Raw genomic sequence first — 15,627 nt, forward strand, 5'->3', positions numbered from 1 at the left:
GTAACCTGATAGTCGAGTGTTTCAGAATTAGCTATTGCCTCTTCCTTTCAAATGAGCCCAAAGCAGAGTAGCCTGGTTGTATATGGGAAGCATATACAATCAAGTACAGCCACGTGGGCACCTACATTTGGCAGGGTTTGTACCTGGAAGAGATAGGTGGCGACCCTTGCCATTCTCTATCGACACATTCAGGACTTCATCCTGTTCTCACCGAAGCTCCCCACACTTGACCTTGACTGTCTTCCACTGGAGTCTCAGACCCTCCCTGGGTCACATCCCCATCATGTCCAGATCCCCCCTCCTATCTCTGCCACCTCCTCCCTAGTTGACCTCATTTTCTATCTTCCCTTAACTCCTGAATGATGACAAAATACTGGATGGAAGCATGTCTGCCCCTTCCTCTGCAGCATGGCACCCTGTCTGAGTTTATGGCCAGCCTCTTTAAACTCTTACCCCTAAAATCTCTCCCTTGACACATAAGCTGGTGTATGGAGGCTTTTGCTTCTCAACTGAGCTCTTTTTAAAAGATGAGCTACTAAGGCTACCTCAACGCTACAGACTCAGCCTGACAGGGCCTCACACAACCAGCCTGTGTGGCCTGACTACTTCCTCAGCCCATTTCCCATCATCCTTTTGTCATGGCCTTCTTCCATGGCCCTTGCAATTTTGGTTATGTATCTGACCTTTAGGCATGCAGAAAAACTACCAGGAACATCAGCTTTCACAAGCCCCTCTTTCCTCTACACCCCCATTGCTGTTTGGTTCTTAACATTTACAAATTTCCTACCTCCATGCCTTTTTCACTTTGGACTATCTTCTGTTGGTGTGCTGGGGCAATGTCCCCCAACCAGAAAGAAGCATGGGTGGCCACATGGCACACCAGACTTCCTGCCGTATCTCATGAATCAGACAGACTTAATCTGAAGTTCATTATCCACACTTCCCAAGGTGGGCCAAGCCTTTCAAATCACGGGCCAGCAGAGGGACGGAATTCTCTAGAAGGCACTTGCAAATTTTCTTTCCCAGAAGACTGTTGACAGTTCTTGGCTGCCTTGCATTCTCAGGGGGAGATGTGACTCAGTAGATAAGCCATAGCAGCAGATGTGATGGCCAGAGCTCCTGCAGCCAGCCTAGCAGGGCCGCGGCATCATCACTTCTGCCCCCATCTGATCCCATGAATGCTTTCCCATAAAATATTGAAAGAAATATTTGTGGTCAGCTCTCCCAATATTAACCTCAGAGGAATTTTAAAATGTGCTTATCAGAGAAAAGTAAATTTTCCTTTATCAGCTCACAGAAAAAAACAGGAAGCATGAGCTACTTGAAGACTCCTGACTCAGAGTCCTTCATAGGCAGACTTCAGACACTGCGATGGGGTACCCTACTGCATTGCTTCGTATTTTTAAGAAGTTTGTGTTTTTTTTATAAGGGTAGAAAGAAAAGACCAACTTTCAGCTATTGATTAGAATTAGACTTACAGGAGAAGGTCATTTCCAATCACAAAAAAGTAGGAGCTCTGGTCTGCAGCTGGTGGGGAAAATGGCTTTATAAGCAATTTGCCCAATGGCCTGGGTTTTGTTTTCCAAATGACTCCCTTTGTGCTCCACAAGACAGTTAAGTAATAAACTGTGTGGAAACGCTAAGGAACTCGTTTATAAAGTTTGTCAATGTTCCATAAGTCTCCATTTCTTACGGTTCTCAAAACAAGCTAGAGCCCCCTAGAACTGCAGCAAACCCTTGGATAAAGTTACTATTTGACTAGCAATGGCTGCAGTGACTTGGCAGCAGGGTGTGTGACTTGTGTTCTTGGGTTTAAACTTGTCATTGAAGAGCACATTTTCTTTTAGCTTTACTCCAGTTTTGTTGACAAAAATCATATAAACTTGCACTGTGCACTGCCCCTTCAAAAAGGAGTGTTCTGCAAAATAATTAGATGGCTACAACAGACCCAACCAGCATCAGCCTACTTATTTTTTTGTGCTGAGGACCATTAAGGCATCTCAGTGATCTTTAGGTCGTATGCTTCCTGATAATCTCTGCTCACCTCAACGTAAAGCAGGTCTTCAGAACATTCTTTCTTTTAAATAACCCAAACTCTGTCCCCTGGACCAGCCTCTCCCAGACCACCTCCCAGCTTCTGCAACCTCCGGGCTAGTCTGTGCTAGTGCGTGCCGTTGTGAAATCCTGCCGTGTTTGTCTTTCTCCAGCCTCTTTTCTTTCATTTACCACAAGGCTCATCCATTTTGCAATGACTATTTCTCTTTTAAAAAACCAAAAAATAAATAAAAATAAAGCTGAGACATTAAATCCCCCTAAAAATAAAAATAAAACCTAAGCCATATCCCCTTCCACCCCAGTCTCCTTTTCATCAGAGTCCTCTGTTCATTATATATTGTTGTCATAAACAATTTATATTGTTATATATATTATATGTGATTTATATCATTATATAGTGTTATAAAAATGCAGCAATGTTCACAGGAGTACCAATGTCTTTTCAACCTACTGCTTTGGTTTCCTTTGAAATGCAAGGCAATAGTCCCCCTTTAGACAGTTCTTTTTCATTTCTAAGGAGTCAGTAGTGTGTACGAGTCCCTCTTCTTCATCCCTCTCCAATAGTTCCTGTGTTTTTTTTCTATTGCCACTATCCTAACAGATTCAGTAATATCTGAATCTCAGATACTCAGTTTGTATTTCCATGGAGTTGTATATTGTGAGCATTTTTTCCATACATCTAATGACCACTTGAGAAATGGCTATTGGGGTCTTTTACATACTTTAATAATCAAGTTCTTTTCTTGATGTTGTTGGAGTATTTTCCTCATGTATTTTAGAAATTAACTTTTTATCATATGTATGGTTTACAAATATCTTCTCCTGTCTTATAGGTTATCTCTTCATGTGGTTGATTTTTCTCTTGGATGCACAGTGTTTTAATTAGAATCCTCTAACTCAGCTTTTGTTTCTTGTGCTCTGAGAGCCATAATTTAAATATGCATTGTCTGGAACATTGTTGTGGAGGCTTTTCCAAATGTTTTCTTAAAGTGATTTTATTCTTCAAGGTCCTACCTTTAAGTCTTTAGTCCATTTTAGATTGATGCTGTAAGATAAGGGTCCAGTTTTATTCTTCTGCATACCCCAACACCATTGATTGAAGAGATTGTCCTTTGCCTACTGTGTATTTTCAAAGATGTTGTCAGAGATCAGTTGACATAACATGTGGAGTCATTTCTGGATTCTCTCTTCTGTTCTGCAGTCTATCTGTCTGTTCTATGCCAGAGTCATGCTGTTTTCATTACTATTGCTTTATGGTAGACAGTAAAGTCGGGTAGCATGGTGTCTCTAGTGTGTTCCTTTACTTGAGATGCCTTTGTCTAGTCAGACTTTTTTTGTGAATTCATGTGAATTTTAGTATTTTTCCTGTTTTTGTGAAAAGAATGTCATTTTGGGAATTGCATAGGCATTGCAATGGATGTGTAGATCATTTTGAGTAGTAAGGGTATTTCAACAATATTCTTCAAATTCTTGGCAGGGGGTCTATTTCCCCTTATTAATGTCCTTTCCAATCTTTCTTCAGCATTTTATAGTACAAACCTTTCCTAGCCTACTTAAATTTATTCCTATTTTCATTTTTGGTGAAGCTATTAGTATGGGAAACTCCTTGATTGCTTTTCCATCTATTTCATTGATAGCATATGGAAACAATAATTATGTATGTGCTGAATCGGTTTCTTACTCCAGAAGTTTTAGCTGCTGTCTTTAGGAATTCCTCCATAACGAGATCGTATCTTCTTCAAACAAAGACAATCTCACTTCAGATGCCCGTTGTCTAATTCTATAGACAAACAGAAGTGGTGAGGGTAGGCATTCTTGTCTTGTTCCCAGTCTTAGTGGGAAAACTACCACATTTGCAGCGCTTACTTCATTTGTCATTTCTGCCCTGCATTAAGCTTATGGATATTTTCTCTTTACTTAATATCTTAGTATGTTGAGTTTTGTTTTGTTTTTTATTATTACAGGATGTTGAGATTTGTCAAATAATGGTTTTTCTCTTTGGTTCTATTAATAGTGTAACACACACAATACACACACACACACACACACACACACACACACACACACACACACTCCCCAGGGAAAAATCATACTTGATAAGTGAACAAACCTTTAAATCACTGAGAGATAATGAATTCAGCTTAGTCATTGTTCATCAAAGATTTTTGCAACTAAGTCCATCACAGAATATTGACCTCTACTATATTTGTCTAGATTGGATACTAAGGTAACACAGCCACTTAAAATTAATTTGAAAGTATTCTCTCTTCAGTTGTCTGCAAGTGCCTTGGAAGGCCTCTATTGGATCTCACTGAGCTCTTCTGTAGAAGTCAACAATGAAGCCTTCAGGCTTCTCCTTGGTGGGATTTCTTTTTTAAAGTTTCTTCTTAAGTGTCTTCATTTGCTATTAGCCTGTCCTGACTTTCCCTTTCTTCTTGACTTATTTTTGGTAGATTTTATCTTCTTGGGAATTTATGCCCTCCTCCAAGATTATCCAATTTGTAGATATAATTATTCACAGCTGTCTCTCATGGTCCTTTGTCCTTCTATGGCATCAGTTGCAATGTCTCCCCTAATTTCTGATTTTATTCCTTTGAGTGTTTTCTTTCTTCATCTAAAGCCTTATCAATTTTCTCTATCTTTTCAAACCCAACTCATATTTTTAAAATTAATATTCTGTGTGTGTGTGTGTCTGTGTGTGTGTGTCTGTGTGTGTACACCAGCCTTTGCATGCATGTGGGAGTAAGGTGACAACTTTTGGGAGTCCATTCTCTTTCCTACCTTTACATGGGTTCTAGCAATGGAACTCAGGCCATCTGGATTTCTGGCAAGCACCCTTACCTGCTGAGCGATCGCATCAGCCCTTAATCCCAACTCTTCGATATCTTAATCCTTTGTGTTTTTTCAGTATTTCACTTGTTTCAGCTTTGATTGTTGTCAATTCCTCCTCCTCCTAACTTCAGCCTTAGTCTGTTCTTCTTTATCTCATTCCCTGAGTATAATGTTACATCTTTTGAAATCTTCATGCATGTAGACATATGAACTCCCTATCAGGGTTGTTTCTGCCAAATCCCGTGTGTATTGTTCTGCTCTTCCACTTCCGTCTTGTGATATTTATTTCTCCTTTGCTTTCTTCTTTGGGCCATTGGTTGTGCTAACGCATCTTGTTTAATCTCCATGTATTTGTGAACTTTCCTATAACTGATTTTCACTTTATACTACGATGGCTGTAGAATTTCAGTCTTAGGCTTGCTTAGGCATGCCTATGGCTGAATATATGATCTGTCCCAAAGCATGTATTATGTGCACTTAGAGAAGAATGCCTATTTTGGTGTTTGGGGGTAGAATGTTCTATGTATGTCTGTTAGGTCCATTTGATTTAAAGGGTAGCTAGAGTTGAATGGTTGAATGTTTCTGCATTGATTTTCTGTCCCCTGACAGAACCCATTATTTAAAGTGAGATCTCATATAGTTCCCCAGTACTGCACGACTCTCTTATTTACCTTCAGGCTTGTTGCTTACTTGGTGTATTTTAGGTATTCCTATGTTGAGTGCATATGCATGCTTGTATGTGCATATGCATGAATGTGCATGTATATTTGCTTTATACTCTTCATGAATTGCCTCCTGATCTTTAGTAGTATTTCTCCATATCACATCATTAACCTACATCATTGCATAAACCACCTTGTCTCTCTCCCTGTGTTTGGCTTGGTCTATTTGTCCTGATCTAAACATAGCCCCTCCTGGTCCCTTTGTGTTCCCCTTGACATGGAGCATGTTTCCTATTGATATCCTTCTAGTTTATGTACCATTAAAACTAGAGCAAGTTCTCGTACACAGCACACAAGTCTGTTTTGTTTTGTTTTTAGTTATTTATATTTACATCTATTTTTATTTCTACTCTCTTGAGAGAAGGTCTTGCTTGCTATTGCTATAGCCCAGACTGACATTGAACTAGAAATGCTCCACATTCTACTACCCAAGTGCTAGGATCACAGACGTGTGCACTACACCTGACTGTTTTTAATCTGTGCATTCACTCTGACTTTTCTTATTTTATGTATATGGGTGTTTTACCTGTATGTATGCATGTTATCACATACATGCAGTACCTGCAAAAGCCAGAAGAGGGAGTCAGATCCCCTTGGACTAGAGTTATAGATCATTATGAGCTGCCATGTGGGTGCTAGAAATTGAACCCTGGTCCTCTGGAAACACAGTCAGAGCTCTTAACCACTGAGCCATCTCTTCAGCACCCACTCTGACATTTGGTGGAGAATTTAATTCATGTGCACTCCAGATAATTGCTGAAAAGTAAGAACTTCCTACTGCCATTTTTTACTTTCTTTTTTATTTTTATAGCTTCTTGGTGTTTTCCCTCCCTTGATGTCTTCGTCTGTGTTGATGGTATGGTAGTGATGGATTTGATCCTTCTTTCTCTGTCTACTTCCAAGACCCTGTGTTTGACTTTTGGATATTTTGTCGTGTGTGTTGGTGTAGTCTTCTCTGAGAGGATCTGATTGGAAGCATTTGAGGTCCCTGCACTTAGGTGTTAATATCTTTACCCAGACTTTTAGCTTTGTTTCTTTAAACAAACTCTCTGCCCCTTTCTCTTTTCTTCTTGGAATCTTGTAATACATTATTTTAGGTTTCTTAATGATGTCTTCTAAAGCATGGAGATTTTCTCTATTCTCTTTTTTTCTATGACTAGATATTTTCAAATAATCTGTTTTTGAGTTCAGATTCTTTCTTCTGCTTGATCAGTCTGACTATTGACAGCCTATTACATTTTTTCATTTCATTTATTGTAGTCTTTAGCTTCAGAATTATAGAATTCTCCCTCTTTTAAAAAAAAAACCCATTTCAATCTGGTAAACTTTTTATTTTGTTCATTTGTTTTTTTCCTTATTTCATCGAACTGTTTCTTTGTGTATTCTTATAATACGGTGAGCTTCCTTCAGTGATTTTGAATTCTTTTTCCGGGAATTTGTAGATCTCTGTCTCTTTGGTTTCAGCTGCTGTACAATGGTTGTAGTCTTTGAAAGTGTGTGTTTCCTTGGATTTTCATGTTTCTTGCCTTGTATTGACATCTGCACATGTAATGGAGCAGTAACTTCTTCCAAGCTTTATAGGCTGGTTCTTCAGGGTTAAGGTAGTCAGTTCTGTGGATGGATGTAGATGAACTAATTAATTGGGTGGCTATGCCACTTCTGGATCCAGTGACAGTACAGTGAAGTAAGTCTGTGTAGCTGTTAGTTGAGGTTGGTCATACCTTAGATTACTAGTGTTCATAATAACAGCAAGGGCTGTTGGGGTCTTCCTGGTCTGTCTTTCTCCTACTGAGGAAGCCATAGACAAGGAGACTCTTTTGGCATTTGGTCTGGCTTTCAGGAGTGATGGCAACAATATTATTCATGATTCTGTACAGTGCCATGGATTCAGGGTCTGTAACACAAGCACTTTTAGAGGAATCAAGGACCAGAACCTGTATATTTTCCAGAAAATGTGAAGTATGCCAAATTGTATAAAATAAATTATTATTATATAACAATTAATAATAATAATAATTTATTAGTAGTAGTAGTAGTAGTAGTATTACTATCAGCAGCAACAAAGCCAGGTTTTGCTATGTAGCTCTGGCTGACCTGGTACTTAGTATGTAACTTAGGCTGGCCTTGAACTCATGGCAGCCCTCCTGCCCCAACTTCTTCACTGCTGGGATAATAGGTGTGTGTCACCAAGCCTAGCCAGATTTTCTTTTATTGAAGACAATGAAATCCTACCCAATGAGCACGGATAATTTTGGAAAATATAAGTTAGTTAAACTTAATGGTTACTCTCCTGTAGCTGGCTTTTCTTTTTTTCTCAGTGTCTTCTAGTCCAATGCTACCTACAGTTCCAGAAGAGGACCTATGTTTCTTAGAGTTATTTTGAAAAATGTTTGTGCTTTTCATAGTGTTTTCTCTCAGAAGTTCATAATGCCTAGGATTGTTAAAGACTCTTACTGCCGGGTGGTGGTGGCGTATACCTTTAATCCCAGCACTCGGGAGGCAGAGGCAGGTGGATCTCTGTGAGTTTGAGGCCAGCCTGGTTTACATAGCACAATCCAGGACAGGCACCAAAACTACATAAAGAAACCCTGTCTCAAAAAACAAAAACAAAAAACAAAAAACAAAAAAAACAAAACCAAAAATCCCCTTACAAGTCCTGCACTAAGGATAAGTGTTTAAATCCATTTTATCTTATTAACCTTGAACTGTTCTAAAAGGCCACTTTGGAAATATTGTGCTAGGATTTTGTTTGTTTATTTGTTTGTTTGTTTATAGCCATTACACTTACTAAAGAAGCCCCAATTAGAGCTGTGATTTTCCCATTTTTTTTCCTTGGGAATTTAAGACTGTGAGGAAGTACTCTCACTGTCTGCCTGCAGAGCTTTGATCCAGCAATGCCTATAAGTGATGACTGGAGCCCTGGGAACTGTCTGGGCAGCAGACAGTCCAGGGCCTATTTCTATCTGTGACTGGCTTTGCCTTGCTGGAAAGTTGCCTTGCTATGGTCCTTGCCCAGAACTGTGGCCATGCTGGCTCCCAAGCTATCTGTGATGGTGACCAGCATGAAGTCTTCTGGAAAAAGAAGAGCCTGTCATAGACCCTTGGAAAGTTCTTCAAAGATGCTAGGGTATAAAATAAGCACAGAAAAGAGAGAAGCCTGCCAGACAGGAGAACTTGAGCTGACAACATGACCAGAAGATGGACTGGATGGTAGAGACCTGACATGCATGGGCTGCTTCACAGTTCACATGGGGCCCTGGGAGTGGGGCCTGATGCTGTGTTGTTGTGACATGGAGAGGTCTGTGAATACACAAACACAGCTTCTAGATTCGGCAAATGAAAATGTCTAATGCTGGTATATCAGTTACTTTTCTCACTCCGGTGTTCAAATACCCGAGAAAAGAAGCTTCAGGAAGCAAAGGTTCCTCAGTGTAAGGATGCAGCCATTAGGGTGGGGAACGCATGGCGGCAGAGCTGAAGGTGCCTGGTCACATTGCATCTGTAGCCAGGGCCAATATTAACTCTCACACCAAGTCAGAGTGGCATTTCAAATCAACCACAGAAAACTCCTTGCATAACTAGGTTCCGTGTAGCATCTAAGATGTTCTCTGTACTTTAAAGGTTTTGTTATTCATCACAAGTGCAAATTTGGCTGGGCACCCTCTGTCTGGCGCTCCTGTCTCTCTCAAGGGCTTGGCTTCTTCCCCTTCACACTACCTTCTGTCACAGTAACATGGATCCTCAAATGTAGGTGTCATAGTTTTTTGTCAACTTGACACAGGCATTACTTAGCTATACTTCAGGCAAGACAAAAGAATCACACTGTGTACATCATAAAAGCATAATATTTAATTTATGGGTGCTTATATTATCTTTGTGTAGGATTTCCTGTCTTGTTGAGTTAGATCATCATGGATCAGGGTCATTAAATTTCAAGGTCCAGTGAAGCTGACCATCTTCCAGGTGGAGTTCCTTCTACTTCCTAGACATTGTGGAAGCTCCTGGGATGCAGCAGGCATATACCTTTCTTTGGAAGTGGCTAGGGGCCCTTTGGGGTTCACTTTGGGGCTTCTGGTCTCAAGGTAGGGATCTGGTTTAGTTTGGCAACCTCTGTTGCTGCCAACACTATTGAATGGAATTTCTATAACTCTGGCTTCTGGGCCCATATGTCCTTTGTAATCTTTAGGAAGACTGCAGACTAGCCTATAGGCTATCTTTCTTTGGTAGTCCTCTGCATTTCATAGGGAACTAATGAAGATTGTTTGATCCCTTGATCCCTTGCTGGGCTAGGCAATAAGGATTAGTGGGGGGCATCTTATGTCTTCTGATTGGAGGAATGGGGTATGGATAGGGAAGAGAGGGGGTACTGACCTGGGCATTGGGAATGGACAGAAAAAGGACTCTCCTTGTCTTTGGGGGTTTATATGCCACTTTGGGGAAAGGAGATGGTAGACAGCTGTAACTTAAGTCTAGAATCCTGTAGGAGAGGGCCTCTATGGAATCAGGACAAGGATGAGAATGACAGGGGTCCCAGAACTACAACAGGATGGCTACAAAGCACATCTAGAACCATTTGTCTGCAAAAATGATTTTCATCGATGAAGTTCATGATGTGTGGCTTCACAGCCCTGTCACTGCCCACTGCAGCAAGGTTCCTGGCTGCCACAATTTCAGTTGCCCCCTTTCATTCACCCTTCCCACAGGACACTTTGCAACTCAGTCCTCACTCCCTACTACCTGGTCTTCACATGTGACTCCGGAGATGGTGGCCCTGCTCCCAGCTTGAGGGTGACTCTCAGCAGAGAGAATGCTTTCCACAACCCACTGCAACCTCTACCCCATTTTATGTCTCACAGCATTTGTTTTCTGGAGACCCACTTGGGATTTGTCCTTTCTTCCTTTAGTCCAGAAGGAACAGAGAGCGCCGCCGCCTTATGCAACTCTTGCGTGTGTTTGCATGATAGTGGGCACACAGCCTCATCCTCGTGGTCACACCAGCTCTTTGGGGCTTCCACTTATGTCCCATGCTCCTAGATCGAGTTGTTCACCAGCTGTCATCATGGACAGGATTCCACATGAGCAGGATGGTACTTTAGATAGTGCGGTTAATTGCTAAAGTTCTCTTTAGACCAAGATAGATCACCCCACTATTGCCTACTTCAGATGAATTAGTGGTTCCACAGAGGTGAGGTAGACAGGCATGAAGAGTATGATAGAACTGCACTGAATCTCAGAAACCATGGTGTGATGGCTCCAGCCAGCTGCTTATTGGAGATCACTCAATGAGCCACCCTGTGGTCTTAGAATATATACAAAGAGAGGTGTCCTATAACGTATTTCCACTCTCCCCAGAAAGGCCAGTCTTTAATACTTTTACAGAAGACTTCAGGAGGTGCAGGCCAGGCATCTACTCCCCAGGGCAGCTTATTGGCTCTGCTGTGTTCCAATAGGCAGGACTTGGTTTGATTGTTTCTCAGAAGGAAATGTCTAAAACATTCTTTCATGAGCCCAGGTGACCAAGGAAAGGCTCCTGGGAATTCATTGTCAGAACAGGTCTTGTAGGGTTGATTATCACATAAACAACTGAAGCAGGGAGAGGTGAAGCTTTACCCTCCTGGGGGAACTGTAAGGATTTACAGGATGGCAAGAGTCTCAGCCACCCACCCCACCCCCGGCAACCAGCTGTGCTGCCATCCCGTGGTCCCAGCTGCTTCTTGGTGACATGACACTGTCCCCATATGTGCCCTCACACACAATTGGTGTAGAGATTATAATAAATATCTGCCCATGTTTATCCAAATGAATAGGATTTTGGGACTTGAGTTTTGCAAAAACGGCCTCAGAAAAGGTGTCTGATACCTAGTTGCCTATAGACTTTGAAACAGATGGGAGCTTAGGGAAGCCTGGCCTTGCCAGATGAAGTCAAAAAGAGGGCCTCGTGGTAGCAGTGTGGTGTATGTGGTGTGTATGTGTGTGTGTGTGTGTGTGTGTGTGTGTGTGTGTGTGTGTGTTATGTGTGGTGTGGTATGTGTGTGTGTGTGTTATGTGTGGTTGTGGTGTGTGCATGTGTGGTGTGGGTGTGTGTGTGTGTGTGTGTGTGTGTGTGTGTGTGTGTGTGTGTGATGTGTTTGGTATGTGTGGTATGTGTGTTTTCCAAAATGTAGCTTACCTATTGAAGAAAAGTCCCCTCTATTTGAGTGAAAAGAGAGTAAATATAATTGTGATCTCTTTCCTCCAAAGCAGTCAGAATATATGAGGCTCTAAGAAAATCCATAAATGATCCAGAAGGAGGTTGAAAATGATTCTCACCAGTGCCTTCATTTTACAAGAGCAGGATTTCTGAAAGCAGGAATGAGCAGCTGGGATTTTACCATGTCTGAGCAAAGCACATGCATACAGATGGGCTTCTGACCACGGGACTAAACAGCTGATGAATCAACCTAAGGGGGGAGGGGTTTCTTCTGGCCTCAGTCGGAGGATGTAGGCCATCAGGGTTGGGGAAGGCATGTCAGCAGAAGCAGCTAACAGCTGTGGCAAGGTAAGAATGTGAGGTGGTTTGCTTTTATCTGGGTGGATCAGGAGGTAGAGACCCAACAGGAAGTGAAGCCAGGCTATAGAAACTTCAAGGCTAGCCCCCTAGCATCCCATTTCCTCCAGCAAGGCCCTACCTCCAAAAGTGCTACCAAATGTTCAAACTCATGAGTCCACGGGGGACATGTACCATAAGATATCCCATGAAATGACTCCCCCATGAGTCATACTGTCTGTATCCTTAAAGAGCTATAAAAGGAAGAGTGTGTGGGAAAATGAATTTGGGATTGATCTCATGAGAAATGGAAGAACCCTTGTTTGTAGTTCTCAGAAACCAGAGTCCGTAGCCACAAGTTGGTGGCAGTGTATTGCAGTCAAAAGTGTAAGTGTACAGCACCAGGCTAATGGGGGCTGAAACTCAGTCTTGCCTCTTACTCATTTACAGTGAACCTGGCAGGTAAAATTTACTCTTTGGAAACTAATGGATACAAGCCCTAAAACACAGAATATCACAAACATGTCCCAGGGTTGTGAGGAAGAGTGAAATCATGGAAGGAAGCTTCTACAAGTGTAGGCAGAATCATTGTGACCACTCAGATGCCCAACATCCCTATCTCTTCCTGGCCACTTCCTCTCACAAACTGTCAAAGGCCATTTGAGATACTTGGTCAACTTACTGCAACCAAGAGTCACCAGTGAAGAGAGTATCAGTGATGGATTGATCTAGACTAGGTTGGGGTGTGTGTGTGTGTGTGTGTGTGTGTGTGTGTGTGTGTGTGTGTGTTTGTGTGGTATGTATGTATGGTGTGTATATGTATGTGGTGTGTGTATGTGATGTGATGTGTGGTGTGTGTGTGTGTGTGTGTGTGTGTGTGTGTTATGTGGTGTATGTGGTGTGTGAGTGTGGGGGGGGGGGAGTGTTCGTGGTGTATGTATGTAGGATTGTCTTAATCATATTAATTGATGTGAAAAAACCCAGCCTGAAAGTGGGTGATACCATCCCTGGGTTTAGGGGCCTGGAGTCTGTAAGAGTAGAGAAATCCAGGTGAGCAGTAAGCAATCATGCCTTTATTCTTTCTCTGTGGATATGACTAGCTGCCTTCGGTTCTTGCCTTGACTTCCCTGAAAAGATGGACTGTAACCTAGAACTGTAAGCCAAATAAACCCCTTCTCCTCTAGGGTTTTGTTTTGTTTTGTCAGGACATTTTGATGACAGCAACAGTAGCGAAACTGAAACACTGTTCCAGGCAGGTGGAAGCTTCTACTCTAGTGATGTTGGAGCCACTCAGAATACATCTGCTGCATCTTACTCATGCCCTCTTGGGAGGCGTACCCTCTGCCTTCTGCCTCTCCCTTTTCTCCTGGCCAGGAGGCCCCCATCATTTATCCCACTTATCAGAAGTGCTTGGTGATATTAAGCAAATTCAAAATCCATAGCAACCACCTCCCCCAGAGTGGCCTTGAGCCTTCTTGGATACAGACCTGCTTGTTTTGTACCCATCAAGAACTGCCAGGTCCAGGATTTGACCTCCTGCTCTCACACAGCAAGCTTCAGAAAGTGAGCCATGGAAGTGTTGGGTAGCTCATGTTTCCTCCGGAAATAGAACCAATGTTTAATTGTGGTGTCAGGTGCTCTGAAGAAACAGACCAGGGAGAAAATGAACACCTGATTTCCAGAATAGACCACATATAGTTGATTGGGGATTATGAAAAGTTGCCTGCCCCCCAGGATACAGTGCATCTGTCTATACTGGCTCCACCCTGGCCTCCAGTAGCTCCTAAAGAATGCTAATCCAAAACTGGGTCTGAGACTTCGTGTTAAGGCTTCCTCTCCCTCTCCAAGGGAAGTCTCCAAATATGCACACATTTGCTTGCCCAAGATCCAGACAGACTTAACTGGTACTCCATTCATTCTGGGAAATTCCAGGAGCCCTGTCTGGGGTGGAGGCTCGGGTGGGGCACCAGGAGGAGCTGTGGCTCATTGCATCATGTGGAAATATCTTCTCTCACAGCCTCCACCTTTCTGAACAGTGGGGACTTTCCCCCTTAACTGGAAATGCTGGTGTCTCTTTCTCTTCTGCTTCACCCTTGACTCTTGGAAGTTCGTAAGAATGCCATATTCTTCTCTTTAGTGGCTGGTAGGACAGGGTGTAAGCTTGTCCACAGAGGCATTTTCCACACTATGGCTCAGTGACTTTAATTGGCCAGAGGGGAAGACGTTCTTTAGTAGTACTGTCTCCCTGTACCTTCATGGAAACCTGTATGCTTATGCTGAGTGAAGGCAGTCAGCTGCTGGTCTAGACTTTCCAGAAAGGATGACAGCTGCTCAGATATTCTCCCTTGTGGCAAGCACCCTAGGAGAACTAATCGGACCAGATCCTTGACTAAACTAAGGCCGAGAGTCACGTGGGCATTCCAAAGTCACTGCAAAAGGGCCTTTTCAGGTATAGTAAACAGTATAAACTATTTTTTAAATATCCCATTTTAAAGAGATTATACATGTATGTATGCATTGTATTATTTATGTATATGTAATATCTATCTATCTATCTATCTATATATATATATATGCACATTGTTTTACTTGCATTTCTATTGCTGTGATAAAATACCCTGACAAAAAGCAACTTAAGGTGGTTTATTTCACCTTAGAGTTTGTAACTATGGGAAAAAATCAAAGCAGGAACTTCAAACAGCGGCTCATAGCATAGTCACAGCCAAGAGAGTGGAGAAATGAACACATGCATGTCTACTTGCTTGCTTGTCCATGCTCAGCTCCATTTCTCTACTCCCATACAATTCAGAACCCCCTGCTTAGGGAATGGTGCCACCCACAGTGGGCTGGCTGTTACCACATCAGTTAACATAGTTAACACGGCCTACCACCGATAAGCCCAAAAGACAGCCCAATGTAAACAGTCCCTCACCAAGGATCTATTTTCCAGGTGATATTAAGTTTTGTCAAGTTGACAATTGAAGCTAACCATTACATGCACTTAAATTAAAAAAGAAATTCAATCTCATGATCTTTGTCTACTCTAGTGTACTTTTTTAGTCCAAGGACACTAGTATATGTGACTTTGATCTTGTCCCATGACTTTTCCAGGCCTTAGAGTGGGATTAAGAGGGCGTGCTTAAGGAGGAGGGGCTTGGACCTGCCTAAACTGACTCTGCTGACTCCCCATGGGAGACCTTGCCTTGGAGGAGGTGGGAATGGGGGGGGGGGGGTTGGGGGGCAAGGTTGGGGAGTGAGAGGAGGGACGACAGGGGAATCTGTGGTTGATACGTAGAATGAATAGAAAAATCTCTTAATAAAAAAGGGGGGCTGCTTATTGCAGAGGCCATTTCCAAGTCTCCTTGATGTAGGACTGCAGGCAGGAGCCAGACCTTCTGCTCTCAGAATGGGGATGATTGGGAGGTTTCCCTGTCCTTAGAAACCTCGGAAACCTAGTGTAGGGATTTTCCTTTGAACAGATAGCCTGGCACT

General features: G+C 42.3%; 1 protein-coding gene across 2 annotated transcripts in view; it reads left to right on the forward strand.

The window, feature by feature from the left end:
• Positions 1-15,627, forward strand: part of C1H10orf90 (chromosome 1 C10orf90 homolog) — an 89,560-nt gene that overhangs the window by 69,130 nt on the left and 4,803 nt on the right. The gene's annotated exons all lie outside the window — the stretch shown is intronic.

Source organism: Peromyscus eremicus, chromosome 1 (assembly GCF_949786415.1).
Source record: "Peromyscus eremicus chromosome 1, PerEre_H2_v1, whole genome shotgun sequence".
Classification (NCBI taxonomy): domain Eukaryota; kingdom Metazoa; phylum Chordata; class Mammalia; order Rodentia; family Cricetidae; genus Peromyscus; species Peromyscus eremicus.